The following is a 5,884-nucleotide window of genomic DNA, read 5'->3' as shown; positions in this document are numbered from 1 at the left end:
TTTTTTACCTTTCACACAATGTCAGGGCACAAAGAGCTGTGAGCACTTGCTGAGTGCCCCACACACCCTGGAGAGGGCTTTGTGTCAGGAGCTGATGAAAATACAKTTCATGATGGGGCAGTGGGGCAGTGCTGGTGCCACCTGCTCTGCTGCACACCCCAGGGAATGGTTGAWCTCTCACATCCTTCTCACCACGGCTTGGAAGGGGTGTGTATTTTGGGGATGAAGACTGAATGTTTACTGTTTATTGGAGCCTTGAATGGCTGCCAGAGAGCAAGGCATTCCTTTGGAGMAAAGTGGCCCCAGGTCTGCAGTTTGTTGTTTTCAAATCAGACTCCTGGTCAAACCATCTGCTATTTAATAAAAGGGCATTTTATCGCATGGTGAATCTGTTCTTTTAGATTAATTTCAATCACCACAGGCTGAAGGTTCTTGGTGATCCAAAAAATGTTTTTGGATGGTCAAACTTTGTTTATTAAAATCAGGAACACTTGTTCTATGATTTGTGGACCCTGAAACAAGCCTAAATAATTCATTAACTGCCAATTAAYTTTGAGTTAGGGAGGTAGCATTCCAGCCCTTCCTGTACTCACAGATGGYAGAATATTTTTTCTAGCTTTAATAGTCTCATTGTATCAGTCAGGTCTGTGAGGAATATATTTATATACATATATGTTATATTAGCATTTTGACCTCTGTATTTGTTGTTTGGTAAATAAAACTTCAGCTCTCCATCTACTCTCACAGCCCCTCGAGTGCTGGTGTCCAGCTCATGGAAAATTTCTGAATGCAGCAGGGGCAAATCTGTTGTGGGGCTGCTGCACCTTTTGGGGTAGAGCTGCCAACAAAGAGACAAGGAAACACAGGAAGAATTACAAACTACYCAACCCATATGGCCCTGCTCTGATTCCCCCAGTTTTCCAGAGGATATTCTGCTTCCACAAGAGCACACAGATCAGCAAATTACAGCTCTGAATGTACAACCCTTGAGCCTCAACGTGTTGGTATCACCAACAACCTCAAAGATCCTGCYAGAAAAGGCTGCAGAGCAAAAGAAATTTATTCTCCATTTAACATAACAAATTACAGGGCAAACAGGAATGTACAGCCAGCTCTGAACAAACCAGAGAAAAAGATTTATGCAGAAAGAAGATTGATATGTTATTTACTGATACTGTATTTGCCCTTGCTATTTCCTGCCATTTCAATCTTTGTTGACTAGGCCACAGTTTATAATATGCTTTATGTACCTGTCTTAGTCTATAATCAATCTATTTTTCTTATCTTGCAGGTGCTTGGTGTTATTACTGGACTACAGGGAAAGACCAAGGAGGTAAACACGAGCAAYAGGTAAAGTGCTCCTGAAGATCAGACCCAGTTGTTGCCTGAAATAATTGCAATCTGAAAATGTCAATCTTTAAATCCACCCTCTGTCAGCAAAGGGTTTGCACTGAATGATATGMTGGAAATCACAGAATTATAGGATTGTTAAGGTTGAAAAAAGGCCTTTAAGATCATCAGGTTCAACCATCAACCCACCACCACCGCCATGTTCACAATTCAACCATGTCTCCAAGAGCCACATCCACACATCTTTTTAGCACTTCCAGGGATGGGGACTCCACCACTGCCCCGGGTAGCTGTGCCAGGGCTTTACAACCTTTGCATGGAAGAAATTTCCCCAATATCCAAYCTGACCCTCCCCTGGCACAGCTTGAGGCTGTGTCCTGTCCCTGTTCCCTGGGAGCAGAGCCCGACCCCCCGGCTGTCCCCTCCTGTCWGGGAGTTGTGCWGAGCCACAAGGTTCCCCCAGAGSCTCCTTKSCTCCAGGCTGAGCYCCTTTCCCAGATCCCTCAGCYACTCCTGGGGCTCCAGACCCTTCCCCAGCTCCATTCCYATCTCTGTACATGCTCCRGCYCCTCTRTGTCCTTGTTGTTGTAAAAGGCCCAAAGCTGAGCATATTAACATATTAAACCTTTAATTTTATTAATCAGTTAACTTAGACATGCTCTATCTAATACAAAATATCTGCTGACCTAGAGCTTGTTAGGTATCAGTAGCTTTGTGAGTCGTTTGTTGGTAGAGGATCTTTTTGCATTGTGATCCATGAGATTTTCCCATGGAATGYATGGAAAATCCCCAGTGATTTCCATGGGAGGCACCCTCAGAGRGTCACAGTCCTGCAGCCAATCTCAGGAACAATGGTGGAGTTGTGTTCTCAGTGCACAAAGCCCAGGGCTCGTCCCCATACCCGCCCAAGGTCAAGGTGCAGGTGGATAAGGTGGAACTTGTTGGCATCAAGCACAGCGTTAACACCAGGCAAACTGCAGAGCCCTGGGGAATCTGTACCAGGAGAGGGGGCAAGGCTGCCCTCATCTCACCAGAGCTGTCACTAAAATGAAAAAGAAGCCAGTGCACGAACTTAAATCCTGAAAACACATCAGCTGGAAGAGTCTAGAGARGGAGAGTGTCAGGATAYGACKCATTATCTTGAAAGTTRCCTGATCTTTCCAAGAGCTCCTCTYCACCAAGCATATTCTGGTAGTTTATCTAGCTTCTCAGCCAGGCTTATCCCATAAAAAGTGGGGAATTTATTTTATATGGMAGATCACACATCACAGAATATTTCAAGTTGGAATGACACACTAGAGAGCTCTGTCGGAGCGTGTCTGGGTGTGCCTGAGTGAATATCTGTGTGTGTGTGCATTGGCAGATTTTGTAAATTAAAACAATATTTATTCCTGGCTGGAATGTCAAGATAATGCTGATTGTTTGCTCCCATCTTTTTTTAAAAGCCTGAAAGGTGTTTGAAGGCATTCCTGGAATCCARGCCATGGTATCGTTGGATGCCACTGACAGGCAGCTGAAACACGTCAGGCATTCAGGGCAGGCAGGATTAGCCCACTCTGGTCACATCTTCACTTCTGTGCAGCTCAACTTTCCTGATCCCCCTGGGCAGGGAACCTCTGTGCTCCCTGGCTGCCAAGGACATAAAATTTCCAGTTGTCTGTGCTGCACATTAGTCTGAGATGCTTTTAGCACYGAGCCCATTCTCCCTGCAACCTCCCAGCTCTCTGAATTTCCCAATGTACAAGACAATTTACTGAGGTCAAGCTATGACTGCATCACCTGTGATYATTTCAAAAACAGAAATCAATGTGGAAACTCTTACCCTGTTGAGAAATACCTTTTAAATGAAAGAAGCTGCTTAAATTGGGAGTAATGGCAGATTTTCATGTATCTTGACATGTGAAAACAAGTTTTCCAGTTTGCATCAAGTCATGAAAAGGGACAGTTATTAACACTGGTAAGTTTTYCCTTATAGGAAGAATTGCCAGTAGGAGAGAAAAATTAAGCCAGACTTACAAATCAAGCTTGCTAAATAAAATAGAAATTGTGTGGTCTAGGCAGGCCAAAGATGTGACTGGATGTCCTCATCTGCTGGGTCTTCCCAYCCTTTTGTGCTAATAAGGTGCAGTCATGAGAGGAAAAAAAATCAACCATTTTAGAAGGCAAAAATTTGCCCCTGGAGTGTGTGTGTGTAACCACAAACTGCTGAGGTGGAGCACTGAACAACACAGCAAGACCAGCGTGCAAGAGGAAAAGAGGACAAATTCCATACTCCAGTTTTAATCAAGGGACCTGATCTTAAATATTCCAATTATAAATTATCAGAAGGTGAGCTGGTCTTGCACCATTATTTATTTAAAACAAGTGAATGTCTTGGCCTATGAAGCAGACCAGATTCCCAAGGAATACACTCCAATCCTGGTATATATATTTCTTTCTACTTGAGCCAAGCAYGGAGTGAGATTTCCATTGTCCACTAGATGGCAAATGGCTACAGCAATCTCGAGAGTTGGGGTTTTCTGATTGCAGTTGGGACCCAGGCTGGTAAGTGAGATGTGCTGTCATCAGGCTGATATAAACTGCGAGCAAACCACAGCTCTAAAATAAAATAAAATAAAATAAAATAAAATAAAATAAAATAAAATAAAATAAAATAAAATAAAATATAAAATAAAAATATCCCTGTCAAACTGTTCCCCAGGAAGTAAAAACTGTGTTAGGATACAAAGGATTAGAATTTATTCTTCCAGATTTCCAGTCCAGTAGAATGTTTATTTTCACTTGTAATTATGCCCTATTTGGTGAATAACTGAACTATTTTCTGATTCCTTAATAATTWAAATTTTTCTCTCTAATATACATGTATATTTATATATATWTTATTATATAATAAGACATTGCATTTGCATGAAGTTTATTAATCAAATATTCCCAAGTGTTCCAGATACACAATTAGCAAAGGCTCTAAAGACAAGCTCTAATAAAAATGAGTGAAATCTTTTCCCTTTCAGAAAAGGGGCCCAGCAACAGGCGGAGGCCTAGTTTGACAAAGGTCAGAGCCCAGGTAAAGGGAGCATCTCCAACCTTCCTCATTTCTCCTTATCACCACCCTGTTGCCACCAAGAAAAATTCCAGCAGCTCCTTTGCTTCTGCCCCTGCCTAGTCCTGCTCTGCCAGGCTCTTTCTTTCCTCAGGCTTGAAGGGATTCTGTGCTCTTGGTTCTTGTTTCATTTGGGTTTTTTTTGGAGAAGACCAAGGACCAAAGGGGGCTGGAGTTCTGCAGGCAAGCCCTGCCAGTCTCAGCACTGCCCATGGCCTCTGATGGATTTAGTGCCTCTCACACTTCTGTGAGTCCTTTTCTCTGTCCTTTCTCTCAGCCCAGTAAAAGCCAACCAGACTCGTGTGGTTTGGCACTTCCCACTTTATTTAATTTTCTGAGGGTGTGTGCAAAGAAAGGTAATTCAAACCTACTGAATGGAGACCTCAGGTTGCTCCAGCCATTTCTTGTTGAGTAGAAAAGCAAATGTAGCATAAAGTTGATCCTTTTGTGCCTATCCTGAAAGAGGAGAAAACATCTTTAAAAAATCACTTTGTATTTGCTGATCCTGGGATGAGAACTTATATGGGGATTGAATCATAAAATTGTAGAATCATTAAGTTTGAGAAGACCTCCAAGATCATCAAGTCCAACCTAAAAATTACTTTTGTAGTGGAGGGTAGAGGTGTGAGGCAACATAATGAGTTTTCCTGAGGATTTTCTTGTAACTCAGATATCTCCAGGACGGCCCAGGCCATTCGTTTGCAGGCTGTAAATCCTTCCTGGCACATTCCAGGTGGGACTCTGTGCATCCCTGTCCCCAYACAGACCCCACAGTCACATTTYCAGCTGCTRGGGGGCTTCYCCTCCCTCCTGCTGYCACCACTGTACAGATGGTCACCTAAGGATTGCCAAGCATTTAAAAATGTGTTTGAGAGACAAGAATGTTAAGGCTCGAGTCAGCAGGGATCACCAATCCCCTTTTCCACCCTCTGTGATGGGAAGCAGAAGCTGTTTGCACCCAGAGAGGCTCTGGGATGCCCTGAGCAGGCTGGAGGTGTTTGGCAGCAGCGCCCTGAGAGCTGTCCCGGGGATCAGCACTGAGAGCAGAGCCAGGACTGTGCCACTCATCCCAGATAAACCCAACCCTCTGACACCAGCACCAGCCAGGGGCTCGTTCCGTGCTGTCCTGTGATAAAAGCCCTTCGGCACCTCCCRGGACACTCTGCCCTGCCAGGCTGCTCCCTGTGCAGCGTGATGGAAAGCACAGCACGGGCTCCCCCAGCCCCAATGTGAATGTGGGAGGATTGCTAATTCAAAATGAGGAGCTACCAGAGGGGTGGGAGTGCTGCTGTTCCTTCCTTCCTGGGAAGGAGATCAGCACAACACAGCAAGAACCATCAAGTTGACATAGCCAGACTCTAAAAAATGGGAGAGTGGTTAAAAGTTATCCAGCTAAAATGTTTTTTCATGATCCCGAGCCTCACAATTGTTAAY

The sequence above is a fragment of the Malurus melanocephalus genome, unplaced genomic scaffold, assembly GCF_030028575.1.
Source record: "Malurus melanocephalus ecotype Western Australia unplaced genomic scaffold, MMel_1.1 scaffold_681, whole genome shotgun sequence".
NCBI classification, from domain to species: Eukaryota; Metazoa; Chordata; class Aves; order Passeriformes; family Maluridae; genus Malurus; species Malurus melanocephalus.
Note: the sequence above shows the minus strand (reverse complement) of the source record.